This window comes from Catharus ustulatus (genome assembly GCF_009819885.2).
Source record: "Catharus ustulatus isolate bCatUst1 chromosome Z unlocalized genomic scaffold, bCatUst1.pri.v2 scaffold_29_arrow_ctg1, whole genome shotgun sequence".
NCBI lineage: Eukaryota > Metazoa > Chordata > Aves > Passeriformes > Turdidae > Catharus > Catharus ustulatus.
This window is the reverse complement of record NW_024879446.1, coordinates 3789349-3812710: the sequence shown is the minus strand read 5'-3', so window position 1 is coordinate 3812710 and position 23362 is coordinate 3789349.

The following is a 23362-nucleotide window of genomic DNA, read 5'->3' as shown; positions in this document are numbered from 1 at the left end:
CAATGTGACTTCTGCTATCACCATGGGCATATGCAGTGTGCCTCCTAGACCTGCCTAAATAAAATTATGCTTTGCATATATCTATGTTACATATTTTAATGCATATGTGTTCACCAATTTTTTTTTTTTTTAATTCCATATAAATTGTATTTTGTACTGTCTGCATCTTGATTTTTTTCACTCTTGACAGCAAAGGAATATGTAAGGAGGTTTGCTTGGGACGTTAAAATTCTTTTATGATTTCTTTCCCCTCTGGAAAAATAGAAAACAAGGAACAGCAAAATGAAACTGGTCGGAATATTATTTGTCTTTTGTTTTGTTAATTGGCAAAAAAAGAACACATAAGAGCAACAAGAACAAAAAAGCAGTTGAGTGAAAGAAATACATCAATTCCTCTGAGAGTGCCTGTGACCTGAGGTGTATGAGCTCACACCGTCAAATTGTGTGTCTTTGTTGGAAAATCCCAGCTCTACAGAGACAGGCCAACTGAGAGGTGTTTTAAAAGATTTTATTCCATTATCAGTCTCATTGAAGGGTGAAACATAAGACATGTAAAACTCAGTGCCATTCTATCAGAAGCCAACTTATTCCCTGGATGCAATATCTTATAGAAGTTTTTCAGCCTGTTGGGTTCTGTCACACATTGCTGCCAACACTTCTAACACCAATCACCTACTATTTTACCCCACGTGGTCTTGCCACAATGCAGCTTTCATAGTTTTAATTCTCGTAAATATCTGATCTTTTTGCAAGGTCATCATTTGATAGTTGTTTCTTGTTCAGTCTCTCTCAACGTCTTCTCTATTCCATGGCCTTTCTAAGTCAGCACACCTTATCTCAGAGTTCACATACAGATGTACAAGACTGTTGGAGCTTTCAGTGATGCTTTGAGAATAATTTACAAATCAATTTCTCACGTCTTGCCAACACAAGAGAAAGAACCTGTTCTGCAGAATTCAGTTACATCATTTCAGATGTATAATACAAGGTTATTGGGGGGATAAAAAGAAACTCAACAACACTACAAGCTCAGTGCTCTGGGGTGCATATCCCTGGCTGTTTTTCTGAGCCCGGATGATTTACTGGTGATTTACAGGAACTGCAGTGCAAAGGCAATAACATATTTATTTAATCTCACATGCCTTTCCCAGGAACTGCAGTTCAAGGAAACAACATATTTCTTTAATCTCACATGTTGTCCTGTGCAATTGGCAGCTTTTCCGGCGTCAGCTCAGAACTCAGGGGAGCACCTAATTCCAGAGAAAAGCCTCCTTTAAAAGAAGAAACTGAAAGCAGCTTCCAAATGCTTGCTTAAGACAGTGTGGTTTTGGGAAGTATTTTATTATGTTTCATCATTAGTCTTCCATCTCCTTGTTTTTGAATCAATCCTTATGTTGAATTTTTCTGCCAGACAATTCACAGCATCCAACAGCAGCTGCACCAGGACAGCACACACAGCCAGCAGCCAAGAACCCTGCAGCTCCCTCTGCTCTCACAGAAACTCTGCTCTCACTGCAGGCTGGGGAGCACCACCCATGGTCCCAGCTCTGTAATAACACACATGCCCATCAGGATCTCTTCCCAGGTTCAATGTCAAGAGCACATTCATGGCCCCTGATGGGCTGAACCTGTTTTTGTAACACAAATGTCTTGCAGAGACTGCGGGGGAGCACCAAAATGTGATGGTGGAGTTGCTCCCAACCAGCAGTTTGGGATGAAAAGACAAGTGCTTCATGCAATGGTTCAGTTTGGTCTCTGGAGGAAAATAACGTGCTAGTTCAGTTAGTCCAGGTATTGGCATTACCAAAGCCCTGAAGTTTTTGTCCCCCTCTGTGCTGACCCAGGACCACTTGCCCTCCACTACTAACAGCCCAGGCCAGAGACTGTATTTGGTTTGTGTGGCCAGGGTTTGGAAGCAGGGGGCTACAGGGGTGGCTTCTGTGAGAAGCTGCTGAAAGCTTCTCCAAGTGCAGGAGAGCCAGTGCTGCTGGTTGTGGCATGCACCCAGCTCTGGCCAAGAAAACATATTTGGGAAGGAAAAAATGGTTATTGTGCAGATGTAATTGCAGACATTGAAGAGAGGAGTGAGAGTATGTAAGAACATCTCTGCAGACCCCAAGATCAGTGGAGAAGGAGGGGCAGGAGATGCTCCAGCTGGAACTGAGGTTACCCTGTAGCCCATGATGAAGGCCATGGTGAAGTAACTGTGCCCCTGAGCCCATGGATGTCCACAGGGATGCAGAGATCCACCTGCAGCCCCTGGAGGGCCCCACACTGGAGCAGGGGGATGTCTGAGAGAGGCTGTGAACCTGTGGGAAGCCTGTACTGGAGCAGGATCCCAGCAGGGAGCAGTGACCTGTGACCCTGCAAAGAGCAGAGCCCACATTGGAGCAGATGGTGTCTGAAAGACTGGCCCCATGGAAGTGTGACGCACATGGCAGAAGTTCATGGAGAGCTGTTTGCCATGGGAGGGACTCCATGGTGCAGAGAACAACTCTCCCTGAGCAGCTGGAAAAAAACCATGTGATGAACTGACCTAACCCCCATGCCTCATGTTTTTACTATTTATTTTACTTCTCATTATCTTGCCCTGATTTATTTAGTAATAAGTTCAGTTAATATCCCCAAGTTCAATCTGTTTTTCCTGTGATGGTAATTGTGGAGAAATCTCTCCCAGTCTTTAACTCATGAACTCTTTGTTATATTATCTCTCCCCTGTCCTCCTGAGGAGGGGAGTGAAAGAGAAGCTTTGGTGGGTGCCTGGCAGCCAGTCACTGCAGAGGCAGGGATGTTCTTGGCACCACAAAGCCAAGGTCCCCAGTGTGCACCACCACAGGGCTCTGTTCCCAGAATGAATTCAGTCCCCTGGTTCTGACATGCAGCTTGGAAACTGACACCCAAAGGTGGCTGCAACCACCCCAGGGTATCAGTGAAAACAGCAGACAGTCCCTGAACCTGCAGGTTATCACCAAGCTAATCCAAGGCACATCACTCACCCTGTTCATTTTTCCAGTAAGAAATCAGGTTTCCTTTGAAAACATTATGCACTGCAATCTGCTTTCTGGCTCTTCAAGTCCTGATTCACATTAATTCCCACTAATCAGAGAACGCTTTGTAACTTTTAAGAGCTTATTTCCAGTTGTGTGCCATCTTGCATGGTTGCCAGAAAGAGTAATGAAATGGATGATTAGCCAACTTCTTGACAATTCAAGAGTGGTGATGGATGCTAGCTCAGGCTGTAGTGAATATGTGAGAAAGAGTAATGACATTTATTTTTAATGCAAATCTTACAAAAATATAGCCAGGGTTTAAGTGAATTTGATCTTTTTTCTCTTTCACAGAGCACAGTATTAATTCTATGCTTATCTGTATCTAATACATCTATCTATATATCTATATCTATATCTATATCTATATCTATATCTATATATCTATCTATATCTAATCTATATCTATATCTAATCTATGTCTAAGCTGTATCTACACGTACCTATATCTAGATTCTGATTCTCTATGAAGTTTAATGCTGAAGATGCCTGGATCTAGTGGATCCTTTCCTTCCCCAACCACTTCACCAGCTTGCTCTCGAAATAAGTAATGGTACTCTGTCTCTATCAGAGGCGAAAAATGAATTAGCTTGTAAAGGTACAGCCTCTTTTTTCCTAGAAAAGGGAGGTGTCTGTTGGGACAACAAGTCTGTCATGTAATAATTCCTACAAGAATCCCTTTGTCCAGGTTTGAGTTGGTATTTGATTGCAGAACAGAGAGAGTGAGAATTTTTGCCTTTCAGGATTGCCAAAGCCAAGATTCAGCAGCTTCAAGCAGAGCTGTCAAGAGTGCAAAACATGTGGTTTGGGTTAAATCCATAAAATCTGTACTCATAAACATTCATGGAATTAATGAGTTGCTGATATATCAAGAGCAGCTGCATTTTCAACATTTCAGTAATTCTGTGGGTTTATGCTCATCATTCTTCACAAATAAAATCCTGGTTGTCGAAAGCATCAGTGGTTGTGCAAGTATGCAATGGATGTTGCTTGTAAAAGCCTCAAATACTACTAATTTTCTAAGCAAGTTAATGACATAGCTTCCATGTTAACTGGGAATAATCCCAATTTAAACTAGGACGGAGGGAAGGAGGGAGGGAGGGAGGGAGGGAGGGAGGGAGGGAGGGAGGGAGGGAGGGAGGGAGGGAGGGAGGGAGGGAGGGAGGGAGGGAGGGAGGGAGGGAGGGAGGAGGGAAGGAAGGAAGGAAGGAAGGAAGGAAGGAAGGAAGGAAGGAAGGAAGGAAGGAAGGAAGGAAGGAAGGAAGGAAGGAAGGAAGGAAGGAAGGAAGGAAGGAAGGAAGGAAGGAAGGAAGGAAGGAAGGAAGGAAGGAAGGAAGGAAGGAAGGAAGGAAGGAAGGAAGGAAGGAAGGAAGGAAGGAAGGAAGGAAGGGAGGAGGGAAGGGAGGGAGGAGGGAAGGGAGGAAGGAAGGAAGGGAGGAAGGAAGGAAGGAAGGAAGGAAGGAAGGAAGGAAGGAAGGAAGGAAGGAAGGAAGGAAGGAAGGAAGGAAGGAAGGAAGGAAGGAAGGAAGGAAGGAAGGAAGGAAGGAAGGAAGGAAGGAAGGAAGGAAGGAAGGAAGGAAGGAAGGAAGGAAGGAAGGAAGGAAGGAAGGAAGGAAGGAAGGAAGGAAGGAAGGAAGGAAGGAAGGAAGGAAGGAAGGAAGGAAGGAAGGAAGGAAGGAAGGAAGGAAGGAAGGAAGGAAGGGATCCAAATTATATATACACAGCAGCCAGTGAACTCCAAAGAGGGTCCTTTTAAATCAGCATGAGGGAAGAGACAAACTGAAAATTAAGAGCATCCCAGAGCAATCAGCATTAGCCTTTGGCAGCAAAGCTTAATCCAAGGGCACTGTTCTTGCAAAGGCTGTCACTTATTTGGGGGTAGTAGTGAATTCTAGCAAAGACAGGAGCATAAAAAGAAATTCTCTCTCTGTGAGAGATGAAGAGAAAACCCACCTTGTCTTCTATATGTTCTTGACTCAAGCACAAATCAAAGAAATTTTGGAATAAGGTTCACAGTATTATGGGCCCAAAGAGTTGTAGACCTGCAAGAACTTCAGTGTGAAGTACCTGTGAGAGAACTTAAGTTTTCTTTCTGGAGTTGTAGAAGATAAAATGTTGACAGTGGTTGCATAAAATCATTAGCTGTTTTCAGTTTATAAATTTGTACTGTTGTCAGAAATATAAGTATTAATAAACCTCAACTGTATCATAATTTGAACTCAGTTTTGGATTAATACACTATGTACATCTGAATTCCTTAATTCCAAAAATGCACCAGCAAATTTATAGATAGGTACACACATATGAGTGTGCATTACTTTTTACATCTCGCAAAAATAAATCAGAAGTACAGAAATTGTATATTTGTAAGCTTTAATCAATAAATTTCTTCCTAGCTTGAGATCTTGGTACACCAAATTGCAGCCTGAAGCAAAGTTTTATGGCCTAGGAATAGTTATAAATCCCTAAAATTATAGTTTTGTAATGGAAACTATGACAGACCCTTAATTATAGCAGTAAGAACATGAGATTTAGCAATACATATTAATATATCTCCTTGGAAAATATAATTGTAAAGCAATTAGGCATTAGGCTGCCTGTCTACCAGCTATTTCTCCCCCTCAGGAGAAAGCTGAAAGTGATATTAATTTTAAATCACCTGGAAAGAATCATGCAGGGTCTGCAGCACAGCAGCACATCACGTGTCTTTGCAAGGTTCCACTAGCTTTGGGGCACTGGGCTGCAGACAGAGATGTCCCTGTCCATCTGAAGGGGGAAGGCTCACTTAGGGCTTCTTGGCCACTACGTTTCTGGCTACTGCTCATGGCATCTGGAGCACTTTCTCCCTGTCATCAAGCTATGGGGCACATCACCAGCCACCCTGGCGGTTGGGGGCACCATGTACCTCTCAGGGATCAGAAAAAGCTCTGTCCTTCCCCTTATGCAAACAGGTCACTCTGAACAAGTTTCTGTGTCAAAAGTTGGTGCCAGAGGTATTTCCTTGGGCATGCTAGAGAATGTCATTCTTACTGCTGGTTTGAGCTGAGAGAATATGAAATGTACAAAGGTCACCTTAATCTGGACTGATAAAAAGCAAGTCAGGAGATGAGACAAGACACTTAGGAACTGAATTTCACTGGGTTTTGAGGATCCAAAAGGTGAGGGAATACTGTAACTCCCTGGATATAAATAGTTTTAATCCCTGGCATGCTTACATGCTATTTCTCAACACCCCAAAAAGCTACCGCCACAGAAATTCCAGTGTTACTATCTGTTTTTTTCCTGGATGCTGGGCTGGGTCCACACCCTGACTAATTGTGTGGAAAATCCTGTGTCAGTCCTGCTCCATCCTGTGCAACTGTCCTCAATCAACACCTGTGCAGCCCCAGTACCCTGACCCGTCCAGCCACAGTTCCTTTCCCAGTCACTCCTTGGATTGCTTTCAGGTTCCATCAGGACAAAGGCAGAGTTCTGCCTGCAGCTTTGCAGGGCAGCATAATGAAGACACTGTGTCTGCCTATTCTTTTTATGTTGTATTTGGGATGAGGTGGAGAACATATCCACAGAGGACTAGCTACTGGCAGTGAAAAGCTCAGTGCATCCCATCCTTTTGCTTTTTCTCCCTTCTTTTCCCACTTCTGTTCACTACCTGCCATTCCCGTCACACATTTCCACACTGATCCTGAAACCTGACTTGCCCCAAGATGAGGATGTGGGATGAAATTTCTGGTTATAGCTCCTATTGCCCTTCTTTCTTGTTTTGTTGTAACCATTGAACTGGGGTACATATCCATGTTCCCTAAAAATTCTGAGCTCCCTCAGAAGCTGTGGTAGGATTTGGGCTGGAACTCACCCCTAAGGATGGTCTGTTCATGGCACTGAGCAAAGCAAGCTCTACCAGCAAGAGTTTTACCTGAAAATTCCTGTAAATCACAGCTCTCGTGGTCCCCTGGAGAGGCTTGGTGTGGGTGGACAGACTCAGAAGAGTACTCCCCTGGCAAAACCACTTCTGCTGCATAATGCAGTTTGAAAGTGTAAAGTACAACTAATAAAGTAATACTGTCCTTTTTTTAGTGAAATTGACAGAATCTAGGCACTCTAAAGAAAATAAGCTTTTGTTTCTGCTTTCTTTATGTCTCCAGTTTTTGTAACTACAACAAAATAAGCCTCACACTATTTAGCCTCAGATATGTTTATTTTTTCATAAGTTGTTGAAGATCTTGTGTTTAAGCAATGCTCACTTTTGAACTAGCTTATGAAATAACAAATTCTCCACCATATAACACAATTTCCTTATAAACATGTATATTTTGAGGTAACTGCCACTCTCTGAGAAGCCTGTGAGGCTGGAAAACCTCTCCTTGTGGATTGTGAGATGCTCCACATCAGACTGAAAGTTAAAAGATACATCTTTGCTGAACATCAGACAAACTCCTGTGGGCAGCTCAGCTATGCCTTAGGAGTACAAGGTCTGATATCCCTTTCAAAGGCAGACTATTAGCCGAAGTTGTGTTTTCCCAAACCAGCAGCAACACATGGTGGCAGGAACAAATCAGACACCACTGATTTTTCAATAATCGAGTTTTGAGGTCATGAGCTAATATCAAATAGAATCTGTCTGAGAGCTGACAGGCAGCTTACCACCAAATCTGGTGGGAAACTGAAAATGCAGTGTTTCAGGATGTCACTGGCAAAATCAGCACCTATGGAATTCACAGAAGCATACAAAATTTTCAAAATTGTATCTCTCTTATTAGTGCTAGTCTGGACACTTAAAAATCATACATAAATAAATGTTTTTATTTCTTTGTGGGGAATTTACATGTACAAAAGAGCAGGTTTTCATATGCTGTATTGAAAAAGGACTGATGAAGAGGATGGGGGAAATGGGATTTTTTCCTGAGGCTGGATATGAAGTCACTCAGCAGAAGGCCAGTATTATTATTATTATTATTATTATTATTATTATTATTATTATTATTATTATTATTATTATTACAGATGTTGTGGAAGCTAAGGAAGATCATTGACCTCTCTTCCTCTAATTAATAGCCTAACCTTTACATTTCAGGATTTGAAATGGATTTTATATCCCCTTTACATTTTTACATCCAAAATTATAGTTCTATGAAAATATTTTATACTTTCAAGTAGAAATACCAAAACCCAATTATATTCCTGTTCTGAAAATGTTGTCTTGGAATAAAAAAATCTATTTTCATCCTTTTCTTATAATTTCTGATAAAGAAACTACTGAGGAAATACTATGAGATTGGAGAATATGTTAGTAATCAGTAGAAATTCTAATGTAGAGCACTGACAAGGACTTAGTCTGACAAGTTTAATCAATTTGAGTATTAATTATCTGTAGATTACTGGAAGTGGCTGAAACTTTAAAGTCTAATAAATTCAGTGGATTTGGACACATATAACATTTTTACATACCTCTTTACAAAAAAAAAAATTTACTAGCTAGAAGAATGACAAAGAAAACAAAAACAGCACCCAATCCATGATTTTATATCAACTTTTTAGACAGGAAAAATTAAAGTTTTTCTACATTGTGTTTCCACTAAGATACAGCTCCCTGTCAGCATGAGCACTCTATGAACCCTGTAAGGGAGATGAAATTGGCAGGGAGCTCACAGCAATAATACTGTTTAAAGCAATACTCTTACTAATCTGCATTATATCCTGAACAAGATATTATGAATTCTGATCATGTACATTAAAAAAAAAAAAAAAAGGTTTAAGTTCATTAGCACATGCTTGGTAAAGAACAAGTCTATGGGAATGTGGTTTTGTGTGGATATGAAAAGCCTGAACATCTGTTCGTTTGGCATAATAAATGCAATCACTCCTCCTAGGCCCATGATCTTCCCTCCAACTCCAACCACTGCATACAAAAGAATGAAAACATGGCTGGTCCTCCCTCTGAAACCAGGGAATATTTCCATTTGGATTTACAGTGCACAGTGAAATGGGACAGGATGTCCAACCGAAGGAGAGGCAGTTCACCTGTAAATGCAAATCTGCCATTCTCCCATCTGCTTGTACAAGGAGTAGCCTGGACACAAATCCATACATCCTGTCCTGCCTGGAAAAGGTTATATCTGTTGGGGTAATGCCTTATCAGGCCACCTAGAACAGAGGCTAGACAGTGTTAAAGGAATAAAGTAGGTATTTATTAAAAGACCTTCAAAGGATTCACCTTGGGCAGTACAAAGAGTCCGGCTGTGGCTACACCCAAGATGTCACAAATTTTCACACTTACATAAGTTTTGGTCCGTTTACATATTGGAGTTAGTTGTCCAATTGCAGTTCCAGGTTATGAAGCCCCATCCTCCCAGACTGCTCTCCTCAAATCACTGTTTGCATTTTTTGGGTCTGAAGCTGCAAATGGTGTCCTTGGTTCTCTGGCTGGAAAGGGATTGTTTTGTCTGACTGAACTATGAGGAGATCTTGCTAACACTTTATATGAAGTTCAGAGTTACATACTAATGCAGTACAGAATCTGGAAAATATGATAGCTAAAACTTAAGACATCAAGGGCTGGACAGGCTTGTTGGAGACTATTCTACCTTTTTCTAAGTTTACTCTGCAAGGCTTGAATAAAGGCTCTGCTGAAGGGGAGAGTCTTGTCGCAGAAAGGAAAGGACATCCCCAGAGTGGAGCAGCTCCTCTCAGAAGGGGATGGATTTCTTCAGGATAGTGGGAGGGTCGAAATCAGAATCATAAGTGCTGTTATCTGAGAGAGTTATGAGCAGTTCTGGCTTTTATAAAGGAATAACAAATAGTGATCACTTTGCCTTCAATGCCGCATCTCCAATAACATCATTTCCCATTGTTCCAGTTACCAAATGCAAGAGACTAAATGCATTTCTAGACAATCAAACAGGAACACCTTGCTACTAGACACACTTTGAAACCAAGAGTCAGTTTGCCTGTTAAGGAAGACGAAACAGGAAAAAGGAGGACTTACACCAGTCATGGTATAGAGAGGGGTAGGATTTGTTTAAGAGAGAGTTAACTTCTGTTAATGGATCCTTGAGTATGATTGGCTAAGTGTAGGGAAAGTATCCTTATCATCAAGGTAAAAATAAAAAACCCTGTGAAATGTAAAAGTGACAGCCTGAACAGTGAAATCATCCCCACAGAAGAGCACGGTTGATGGGCTCATTTGTGGCTGCTGGCAGCAAGTGACACCCCATTGCACAGGCAGAGGGAGGAAAATCAAAGTATAAGAAGGAAGATGATCACATTGCTCCTGGAGCCTCTGTGCTGGCACAGACACATGCAGAGAAGAGGCAGCATTCCCTGCATCTGGTCTTCTGCATCCCAAACCACCACACTGATGACCCCAGCCACAGAAAATGTAGCAGAAAGGAAATAAAAGTCTGTGGCACAATGAGAAGTCTGTTACAGATTTCTCTATAGCCCATCAATAAAACAGTGTTTAAGGTCAAATGTGATTTTTTAGTATTGATGTTCTTCCTTTATGTTTTCAGCAAGACACAAGTTTCTTTGAGGAATTTAAATATGCTTCATTTGCAACACCATTAAGAGCAAAAAATTAGATAATCTACTTCCCTGCTTCTTTTCAGTAGCATTTGTTTAATTAAGGAAACAAGGAAATAACTATCTACAGTATTGACTCTTTGAAGTTCTGTAGGCAATAATAATGGCTTTATACAGAAATAGCATAACCTGCCTTTGGAGAGTAAATCTCTTCATGCACAAAAGGTTTCAGCAATACAGCTATTTGATTCTCTTTCAGAACACTCCAGTGAGAATATTTTAAATGCTTGTAGATTTGGTTTTAATTTAGAGATCCTTGAGAGTTTTCTTCTCTCAGGGTCCACTATTTCCATATGATTTATAATTACTTCACACAGTCCTGATAAATACTGCAAAAGAATTTCAGCCATAACTCATACCTGCAACATTGTAAGTAATAAAAATTTGATACATATTAATCACAGATCTCAGGAATGAATTCAGCATCTCACAGAACATGAGCATGTCACTCACACCGAAGTTTAACACCAGTCACCTGTTTGCAGGGACCTTGATTCAATGACACGATCAAACCCTTTTGCAGGTCTAAGTACTTTTGAGGTTATTGGGACCAAGCAAAGACTTTGGGTCATATTAATGATTATAATATTCTGTTGAAAGGAAATTAAAAATGCCTGTTGGGGTTTTCTGCTTGTTTGTTTGTTTGTTTGTTTGTTTGTTTGTTTGTTTTTGCCTAATGAAAATGAGATGGTTTCATACCTAATGAAAACTATGGTCACTGTCAAGGCAGCAATACAGGGATTGGCCAGCCCAGGATATCCATGAAGAAAACAGAGGGACTGAAACAATGAATGGACTTGAAAAATAAAGAATTTTAATGGATAAAATAACAACTGTAGAAACTTCACGGTTTAAGAGTCATTATCCAAAGACCCAGGGATGTGGCAAACATAGCAATACATAGGGGTATCTGAGGGCAAGGTCCAATTATGAACACGAATCAGGAGCATGCCCTTGTATGTGACCAGATCTGAACCAGTTGAGAGCAAGAACCAGAAACCTGACCTATTATGGGATAACCCGTTTGACATGTCTCAGGTTAATGCCTCCTGCATCTGCAGATGAAGCCACTCCCCTGTCCACCCCCATTTCCACAGGACTTGATCTTTTTGCATATAACAGTCAGTCAGAAAACAAAATAATGTGCACTGTAATATTCAGATACATTGCAAGTAAAGTCTTTGCCAGCATATTCCCCTTCCATGCCAGTTGCAGAAAGCTGAAGTTTCTACCAACATTTGTTATGAATGTTTAAAAATTCCTGACAATTGCCTAAATAGAGAAATCTTGCCATTTACGATTCCTAGCGAATTTTATAGCTGTGAATAAACCCCTGTATTAAAACAAGGAAACTAAAAGTGTCAGGAGCCAAAAATCAATTTGTGCAAAAAGAAGCATGCATGACCAGAATGTCTTGAAAGAGAAATGAAAATATTGACACATGCCAGGAATGAGACAGATCCATATCTCTAGAACTCCTCAAGGGAATCAAAATTCAGGTAGGGAGAAAAAAATCTCAAACAAAAAGAGTAAATTAAACCGAGAAGATTGGAAATTTCCACAAAGCAACTTTATTTTTCTTACCAGACAGAACTCCAAGCCCCTGGAAGTGCTGCTTGGGACAAATCAATTTTTTAAACTGATTCTGCTTGTTCTTTATTATTAGCTTGAGCTGTGTATGCACCAATTTTATTTTTGCCTTTTATTATTTGTGCTCAAGAGAATTTATTTTGATTTTTCATTTCCCAATCCAATAAACAGAATTGGATTAAGACATCTAATAAAAAGCAGCCTTCAAAACTGAAGTTTTTCATGAATCTCATAAATAGTAACCTACTTATCCCCTGACATATATACTGGAAATAAAAAAGCAAAGTGTTTACTTAGGCAGATATGGAAGTCCTGTGTATATACAGATGTTGTCAAAGTAGCAATTCCAAGAGCAGTGAATGAAAAAAAACCCAAACTAATTTCTAGTAAAATATCATTGATTGGATTTCCAGGCAAAGTTTATTCTTATTGTTTAAAAGGTATCCCTCTGCTAAGCTGTTCTAAAAGAATCAAAAATGGAAAATGGGCAAGGGGAGAGGTGGGGGGAGAACTGCAATATCTACAGACTAATGTAACATCTTACAAGAGTCTGATTTGGTTTTGAATTTGTGTTGACAAAAATATCTGCTTTATATTTCCTTTTCTATCAGTTATAGCTATTATAGCTATGAGGGGGAAAGCTCGTATTTCAAATTCCAAACCAGTTCCAATCTTCTGACCATAAATCCAGATGTGCAGAAGAAAACAAGACACCAATGGCCACAGGGAGCCTGGAGCAGGCAACCCATCTCACCAAAAACACACTTTGAAACCTGTTTTGCTTTCCAACAGTGGTTGAAACATCCCAGTATTCCAAAGGGCTGAAAACATTCCCACTGAACAAACTGATGTTCCAGGAGGACTAAACCATGGCATAGCCATCCCCACCAGAGATTGCCAAAAACTTAAAAATTACTTACTTCTGTAATGAGGGCCTCAGATACATCCAGACACTTTTGAAGTGTGTGCTTCCAAGGAACTTTGCTCAGTGGAAATGGAATGGAGCTGAATCCTTCTGTTCAGGTATAAACACTGCTCCCAAATCAGTAAATTTCCATTTCAGTCTAGGTCCAGAATGGGTTACAGCACTCACTGTGGAAAGAGGGAAGGACTTGCCCTGGTGTCCTCTCCCATGCCCTCCCCTTCTCTCGAGCCCCACTGCATTCTGTCTGCCCTTGTTCCTGCCAGTATATGTCACTCCAGCCCCTTCCTCAGGTGTGGACATGCTGGATCCTGCACTCTGCAGTTTCAAATTATTAAAGTGGCAGGAATTGTTTTGGGCTGACTGAACTCACTGACAGCTCAGGGCTCTACAGCAAACAGCACATTTCTTCATGTCATATAGTAGAGGGGACACCTTCAGTAATTAGGATTTTCTCAGTAAGTGGAATTTTCCAGACTGATGTGAGTTCCTTTTGCCCCTGTTCTAGTATGATTAATGCCACATGCATGCAGGGGAGCAACATTAGGCTGATGTTAAACTCATCTGTTTGCAAAGTTCCGTGGCTCAGGATCACATCAGTGTTCTCCACTTGTATCCTCTGTGGCAGGCAAGGCTTCTCACCCCCAGAGACTCTTAACCACTCTTGAAAAGCAAAAATATGGGGTATTTTATTTATTCATATCCTTAGCATGCCCAGCAGCACTCTGTGTCCTACTTCAGTAATATAATTACTATATAATTAGTGGAGAAAATGTGACAGTGTTCCACACCTGTTCCATGAAATAATTAATTACATTAACAATATCAAAGACACTTCAGTATTCACAAACAAAGATAGAATTGTTGCTCCATTCGGCATTACATTTTCTTTGAAACATTATTCAAACAAAAGTTTATCTCACTGGGCCAGGAAATAACTTTCAACTGCAAATATCTTTAAAGAGACCTTTTGTGGAGAAAAATTATGCACTAAAGAAAATGTCTGTAAGAAAGTTGATTATCTACTCAAAAAATTTAGGAAATGTCACAAAAGTTCAGAGTGTCTGCACAGGAAGTTAGGCACTGACAAAGGTGACAGTGTGTGACATGGTATCAGTTGTAGATGATGAGAGGGCTCTAGATAATACTGAAACAAAACAAACCCCCAAACTTTTGGCAGCAAAATTATTTTGAGTGGTTTAAAAACAACACTGGAAAGTTAACTGAAGACACCTGTGGAAATCATCTGATTTAGAGTGAATTAACGTAATTATTGATAGGAGTCATTCACCCCACAACTGCTTCAGTGCTGCTTAACAATGAGATCTGTGAGCAAGACAGAGATGTGGGATTAAAAATGCAAGCAAGGGGGGAAAGAGACAAGATTCATTCTACTGAAAAGATTAGGCAAAAAATAAAAATAGAATTTTTACTGAAAATAATATCTTGTCTCTTCCTTCAGAGATAGAAATTACTGATGCTGGAAATAGCACAGAAGAAAGACCATTCTGATTTTCAGCTAGTTGCCAAATATGATGCAGGGATGCCAGGAAAATGAGACATAATCAGGGACACAAGCCCTGGGAGGCTGTGGAGGATCAGTCATTTAACCATTGATAAAAAGGAAGTAATAATGATGGGTTAAATATATATGTGGATAAAAAACAGCTAAAGATCAATAAGATCTTTGATGCTGGGAAAACTGAAAGCCTCCAGACCGGGGAAGATTTAAAGAAGGGAAAAAAGATAAATCTGCTGAGGATGGAGTTAAATATTTGTTGTCCTCAGCATTGTTAAAGATGCAACCACTTTAATTGTGTGTAGGAAAGAAGGACTGACAGAGGACAATTATGGTGAGAGTTGTTAATTTTTATCTGATTCCATTCTCCAAGGCTGATTTGGTTTACTAAAGACAATTGCTTTCATTTGCTGATTAATGATACAAAAAGGTGCTTTGTGATAAATGCACCTGTTAGAAAGCTTCTTTGAAAAGGCAGAACATATGAAATTGATCATTTGATATGAAATGATGCAATAACTGAGGAGTTAAAATATGGTCTCCTGAACATTACACTAGTTTATATTAGTAGCACAAACTAGCACTAGATTGTATTTTATTTCTTGTCATTTACTCATTTAGATAAACTATATAACTAGCACAAAAATTTACAAGGTCCAGTACCACAAAAAGGCTGCAGATACATTACAGAGTCCACTAATGGGAAATAAAGTAGACACCTTTCATATTTTTACCTTGACAGACACATGACCAACAAACCAATATTGGCAGGGATCCTTTGGTGAAAACTGTTGTTAATGTGGAAACACCACCTTGAATTTAGAAATCCAGGGAACAGAGTTACCAATGGTGATGCTCTAAGCTCTCCCACAAAGGCAAATGAGTTCCTGAAATTGCTGGTTTACTACTCCTTAGCATTTATTGTCTTGGCTTGTCATGAAACTAATTGAGAAAAACTAAAATTAACATTTTCCCCTTGTTTAGATCTTGTTCTGGGTGAAATTGTACTGTGTGAAGTTCCCTCACCAGCTCTCTTAGGAAGATGTAAAGAATTTCTTCCATCACACTCAAACTTTTCTGGAGGCTGAGCAGCCTCTGTGTGCCAGTGAAGGAGCCGGAGCTTAAACCATCACCAATGTCATTATCTGCTAGTAAAAGACAATAAACTGATGACCTTATGTAATTTAATTAGCATAGTATGATTTAATACTACTTGGACCCCAGAAGAGAGCAATAAAGAGGCAGCAGCTCTGGTTGCTTTTCCAGTTCTTCCAGAGGGCAGTAATTTCCCTTCCGCTGCTCTCAGTCAGGACAGGGCTGTGCTGTTTATTTACATCTGTGTCTGAAGAGAACATTCTGTCCAGGTGAGAACCCGAACAGCATGCAAAATAAGCAGTGAAAAGCTGGTTTTACCTTCATTACTACATGGCAGAGCTGCAGATACACCTAAATATTGGTTGAAGGTTGTTAACCCAAATATAGCAACTATAGAGCTGAATGCAAGCAGGAATGGGCTCATTCCTATTTGCCTTGATAGAATGCATCTCTAGGTGATCCAAGAGAAATATCTGTCATCTCTCCTACTTCCTCAAGGCCATCTTTCTGTGTTTGAAAACTCAAAAAATTCTTCAGCCTGCTCTCGTTCTGATAATCACTACAGACATGACAGTGGTGAGCCTGTAATGAAGTGGTGGTGATAATGAAAGATTGCACGAAGAGCACTTTTAGTTAAAATTATCCTGGCCTGCTTTTTTTAGGAAGTTCTTCCAACTTCAACCACCCAGTTACATTAATTTTCCTTCATCCAGTTGTTTGAAACATGACATGAAAAAGCCACTTGATCGTTTGCATGCTTGCTCACCACAAGTGTGTATGGAAGTCTGAAAATCCTTGATTTCATTAACAGGGCAGCTGGCCTCATCCTTAAAGGCAGGTGGAGTCCCCCCACCGCAGGAGATGGGGATTCTACTTAAGACAGCATTGGGTGAGGGACATGACTTAAAAGAAGACTTCGCACCTCCACCCTGTGGGTTGTGCCCCCTCAAGCCCAGGAAAAGACACTCCACCCCATTTTGGCAGATAAGGAATGGTCCCAAAATGTTCCTCTTTTCCTGTATCCTCATTGGTTTAAATTTTACTGCAGTGTTCTTGCCTTAGTTCTTCCCATTGCTTGTCCTCCTCGACTCACCGCTTTGCAGTTCCCTCTCGCTATTGAACCCCGACCCTAAACTCCACCCTTACTCTGGCATGTAAAACCCATGACTCTACCCTCATTCTTGTCTTGGTCCCTGGCTCCATAAAGCATCATGGGGTTTGCTAAACCAAGACCTGTCCTGTTGTCATCTTTTCCTGTTGGTCCTTAGTGGCTGCCTGAGACTCCAGGGCCAGGGGGAGTAGTTGCCCCCCTCACTGTAGCAGAACACAACACTGGCGCTCTCTTTAAGGCCAGAGTTTATTAATAACCTGAAAATTCTTCCTGTAAGGGTTTACTTACAGCACAGTTTATCTGTTGATCCTCCTTTTAATGGACAGATCTTGCCTCCTTCACCACATGCTGCAAAATATTTTGAAAATCCATTAGGAATTTTAAGACTATCAATAGCCAGTCTAGGCTTGAAACTTTCATTACGAAATATTAACATCAGTCATCAGATCACAGGCCATGCCTTAGCAAAGGTGCATGGGTGTTTCCTATATTATGCTGCAGTCTTCTTGGGCAAGACCAGTAAAAATAAAAAATAAAAAATTATCCTCAATATATTTTAGTTTTTCCCTTAAAACCAGATCAAGATTCTATGTGTGTATTATGTGTACATTCTTAAATGAATTACTTATTTTTAACCAAAACTTAGAATAAGTATTCTTCAAAAGTGTCTTTGCTCTCCTAGAAATAGTGGGGCATTTTGCCCTTTCTTTTAGAAACACTGCAACCAGTTTCAGGGGCAACATGTCATCAACACCTGCAAAACAAATCCTGGCACTTTCTCTTCCATTTCTTTGAATAAAAGTTCATTGGCAGGGCTCAGCTAGGCAAGGACAATAACTTAATCAGTCTATGCAGATAAGACTAGAGGCAAACATTTAGTTGTGTTATTGATTTAATTTTTCCTGGATAATTTTAGATGGCATTACAAGGATTATTACAGCCTTATTTAGAGGAATTTAATCAGAGGACTGGTGGTGAACTATGTAGTATTTTATTTTATAGTGAATATTCTCAAGAGACACACAGAACTTTTTGTCTTGCATTGACTTTATGGGTTACAATAAATGGACATCAGTCTATTTGGCTTTGCAGGCACTGTTTTCTTGTTCATGTATTTACTGCACTATAATTAATCCATTTACTTCCAGAGAGAAGCTATCACCAATAAAAAGCAAAGTAAAAACCATTTAGTCAGGCATTTTTATCTGAGAACAAGGTATCAGACAATTACTTTGGCATTGGATAAACCACAAAAGACCTGCTACCTTTTATCTTCAGCCTTCATAACACTCCCTGCTCTGAGGAGCAGAGGCAGCAGTAGCAGGTGGGAGCACAGGAAGTGGCACCTGTAGATGTGAAAACAAATAGACTATAGTGGGAGAAGTCACACATTGGGACAGATGCTTAGAGAGAAGCTGTGGGATGTACACCTTCAGGGTCACTCAAAACTCACCTGAGGCACCTTCAGATAACTTGCTCTGTTTGAGACTTGTCTGTGAGACAACTTGGGCTGGAGGCCTTCTCATGGACCTTCCCACACTCTTGCTTTTTTCATTCTGTAAAGTATCCTTTTTGTCATTTAAAAGGGAAAAATTGTTGGGGCCCATGCTTGAGGTCTGTTTAGTTTTTGTTTGTTTTTGTTTTGGTGTGTTTGTTTGGTTCATTGGTTGGTTGCTTGCTTTGGTGGTGTTTTGTTTTCTTTATTTTGGTTCTTGTTTTTAAAGTCACTATGTTGTATTTTAGAGGCATTTCCATGTAAAATTGCATTGCAAATGGCTGCTCAGATCTGGAACTCAAACACAAATTCCTGCTGAAGAGAAGGATCTGGGAAAACAATTGCATGAAGTAGTCACCAGTCTGTCACTTGTTATATTTCAATTACAGTAATTACATGATTATAAGCCACACCATTTTGACTAAAATTTTGGTCCGAACCCAAAGTGCGTTTTATAATCAGGTGCGGATTATATATGGACAAAGTACAAAAAGTTGCTGTTTTAGTTTGGAGGACAGGTGTCTGCTGAGAAAGGCAGGAGCTTCATTTTGAAATGGAAAATGTAAACCCCCTCCATCCAAATTATTGCAATTTTGAAATCAAGGGGCTTTCAGGCAAAAATATGGGAATTAGGAATAACAGTTCTTTTCTAGGGAAATTAAAATAGAAATACAGTACTACAAAGAAACAAACTCCAAACCCTGACAAAGTCAGAGTACAACCTGACACCCCGTCAGGTAGGGTGTTGGTAGCAGTCCCATTAAATGGTGGCTGCATCCTCCTGCAGTGACAGATGTGATTCAGTTGGAGCAGTGCTCCTGTACAAGGTGCAGTTTCCCTCCGGAGGTCCAGTGGTGATGTGGAGAAATCCAGTTTTCCTCTGGAGTCTAGTGGAGAAAGGGGCTACCTTAGTGTCCCAAAACCTCTGTTTTTATTTTGGTAAGAAATGTTGGGCTCTTCCCCCTGGCTGGAGCAACTTCCAATGGGATGAAGTAATTTTATCAGTCACACAGTGGGACTCAATGGCCATTAGCAGAAAATGACTTGCTGGAGGATGGATGGGTTGTGAAAAGATAAAGAGCAATGCCCTACCTGGCTTCAATGGATGGCCCATTAACAGAATATCTGCCATGGAGATAAGGATCACTGCCCCCACCCTCAACAGATGGTGATAGAATAGATACCTTTTATCACACTCTGTATTGTAACGTGCGGCTTATAATCAGGTGCAGCTTATATATGGACAAAGAACAAAAAGTTGCTGGCACCCGGAAGTGCGGCTTATACTCGGTGCGGTTTATAATTGTGAAATTACTGTACATGAAGATGAATATATCTATGAATACATAGTAAAAGATGCTAAGATAAGGACATGCTACCAAAATACAAAACATCAGTGTAATCAAAGGTACCAAGGTGGCTTAAAGGAAAATAATGCAACAAACAAACAAACAAAAAAACAAGCAAACAAAAAAAAAACCCCAACATAACCCCAAACAAAAATCACAAAAAAAACCCCCAAAGAAAATAAAGATAATCAAAGGTCCAATTTTTTTTTCAAAATGTTATCTTTATGTTTTCAATCTAAGAAGCAAAATTAAATGTCCCCTGCCATAGAAGTGTGTCCCTCTACCCTTCAAGAGACAAGGCAGTGGTTTTGGATGTGCGTTTTCCAACAGTTGGAGCTCTGCAGGATTGACAAGAAAGTTGCTCTTAAGACTCTTCCTTTGAATAGATCTCTCAGGAGCATGTGAAGAGAAAGACACAGAGAGCTCACGTCTGGAAGTTACAGACCTGTGAAAGGACACAGAGTCCTATTCAATTTATGGGGAACTGAAGTTTTTACAAAGGATATAGAACTAAAATATACTTCCTAAAATAATCTTGTATATTAAAAAAGACTACATTATAGTTACCTACAAATACTTGCCTATAACATTATTGTAAGTTATAAATTTTGTAAAATTATAGTAATAAATTAGTAACATTATCAAATGCAGGTTTTATCTTAATATGCAAATAGTGCATATAGTGTTACCTTTTTCTCAACCTGAGAATGAAAGTAAAGATACTTCTAGTAAGGTGGTAATATAAAAATGGATCGTTATTTAAAGGTTTTCAAGGGGAGTTATGGAAAGATGTGCACAAAAGCCCACTTTCTCAGGGGTGAGTATATTTTTATAGGTTTTAGAAAATTAGCATAATTGATAAAAAGTACTAGTTAGGTGGACAAGTGGTTATGCAGTTTCCCCCCAAGGACAAATCCCTTTCTGGAGTCCCCCCACTTGGCACTGGCTATTCTCTGTCCACTAAAATGTATCTTGAAGAATTGCTCTCAACCTTGGATCCCAAGAAGAACCAGGATAGCACTGCGGAGTTGCACCTTTTGGGGCTTGGAGTTCATTAATTTGTTTTGTCTTCTGTTTACGGAAACATGACAGAAAACTAGTGGAAAATCTAGTCAATAATACAATAGGCCACAGAACTACAAATATACGTGTGAAGAGTATATGTAACATATAGGAAAAAAGCTAAAGCCAAATAAACATCAGTGTGTACATAAAGACCGTTTAAATCAGAAGTCCCAAACAGAGCTTTGGGGCTCTCAGCTGGACACAGATGATCCAGCTCAGATCTCCACTGAAAGGGGAGTAACACGCTCTGCTGCAACTGCTTGGGCTGGTCTCCACAGACCCAGGCAGATGCCAAAGGTGCTGTTCACAGCCATCTCCCTTCTCCTGTCCCTCTGCCACGTGCAGCAGGCCACAAGGACTGAAAGAACCACAGGGAACCAAAAGCACACAGTTGCACCTAACTCACTGGGGCCTCCTGGGGAAGTCCCATTCCTCCCAAGGCATTTCCCCAAATGTATCCATTTCCTGGGGAACACCAACATACACTTCAGAAACCCTGTCAAGGCTGAATTACTTCTGGTCCTTTCAGCACAAGCACTCCATCTTGAGCTCATCTTCCCCCAAGTCTGTTTCCACAGCGTGCTTCAGGCCCACAGCCCTGGGGCCCCTTAAAAACACAACCTGCCAGCTGCCACTTACCATGCCTGAACTCCTGCCTGCATTAACAGCAGTGAAACCAGGCTGTTCCCAGCTGCAAAGCAGAGCCCTATTCCCGTAGTATGCTCTTGTGAGTGTCTTCCAGGACTCTCTGTTGTGCAAGCAGCACTTCTCATGCCCAGCCATAGCACTCTCCAGGACTCTCTGTTGTGCAAACAGCACTTCTCATGCCCAGCCATAGCACTCTTGGTACCAGAGAAAACAAGCTGGCCAGCAGAGGAAGACATATTGGCTGTTTTGCAGCTGTGCCCAAGAGAGATGGGAAGGGTCCCCTCCCTCTGGTCTCTCTTTCTTGGGTTTGTGACAGAGGGAGGGGGTTTACATTTTCCATTTCAAAAGAGGCTTCTGCTGTCTTGGCAGACACTTGTCTTTCAAACCAGGACAGACTCCAACACGTTGTGCAACTGCACCTGCAGGACAGAGATTTTTCCAGCCTGATCTGCCCTTGTTCCCCTGTTTCACTGCACACAACACAAGATGAAAGAGAAGCAGCAAGGGCCCATCTGTCCCAGGGCTTCATTTTACTTGCTTCAGCTCCACAGAGACACAGGTAAAGTGAAGAAGCCAAACTATTTATTAAAAGAAAGAGAAGTAAAGGCATGAGCTGGAAGGGAAATAAGGGGAAGGTCGAAGGGAGGCAGGATGAGCTCCTGGAACTCCTCACAGGCTCAGATGTGAGCCTGGAGCTCCAGTGGCACTAAGAGGAGGAGACACCTCTTCTTTCCCAGGTGCTTGAAGGGCTGAAAGAGCGAGAAACAGAGCCATGGTCAGAGCCAGGGTCTGCAGGGACCCAAAGAGAACTTCCTGCCAGAACCATCCCAGCCAGCTCTTGCCATGGCTTGGGAGGAGCAGGAGAAAATGGGATCATCTGGAAGGTGCTGGCCACAGATCCCCCATGGGTCCCAGAACCCTTTGTGTGCTCTGCCCACGCCATCCCTCAATTGCACATGGAGCAGAGCCCTCAGCAGCCAGAACAGGGATTGTAGCTCTCCCGCCACACCCTGCTGATACCGTGCTACCCTCACTCACCCTCACGCGTGAGCTGGGGCTCTTCCTGATGCCTCTTCATTGTTCTGCCTGAAGATCCCTGGGAACACAGAGCCTGTTGTAGCCCCAGACGGCACATGGGCCCCTGTGTGCCCCACAGAGGCACAGCCAGCCCTGAGGCCACACGCCCTCCTCCCCCAGCAGGGCTCAGCCCAGGCCCTTGCCACATCCTGCTGCCCAAGGGGACGGCTGAGAGAGAATGGCAGCAGACCCGAGGGCAGACAGGGCTCCATCACCCCTGGCCTGGCTCCCGCTCTGGGGGCAGCACCTGGGCTGGGGCCGGTCACAACGAGGCTAGGATGGCAAGGAAGGGACCCCGGGCTCATGGCTCACCAATGAACTTCATGGGCACCCGTTGTGGAGGCTCCTGTGGGCTCTGTAGGGCTGGCAGGGCCCGGTGCTGGTGCTTGGCTGATGGGCTCTCATCCTCTACCTGCTGCAGAGAGAGGACAGAGGGAAGGGTTGGCATGGCCTTTCCCCCTGGGCCGGGCGCTCCCTGCATGCAGCTGTGGCCTCTGCCCACACAATCCTGAGGCTGCTACAGTTGCCAGGCCTTGGAGAGGGCAGAGGGCCAGGTGCTGCCTGGGGAGCCGTGATGCCGCCCTGCAGCACAGCTGGGCCGGGGCTCCATTGGCACCACCATAGGCCAGAGGAGCCTGGGCAGGAGCCTGTGCATCCCATGGAAGGGAGCAATGTGGGGCGCTCAGGCTGGTGCCCTTGGGTGAGGCACTGGGCAGGGACACAGCTGCCAGCCCCACACACTGAGCACAGGGGGCAGGCTACTTCTCCAGGCTGCGGCTGGGGCTTCCAGGCTCTTCTTACCAGACAATCATTGAACTTCAACCCTTGCTCCCTTGTCAGCAGCTGCTCCAGATCCCTCCTCTTCA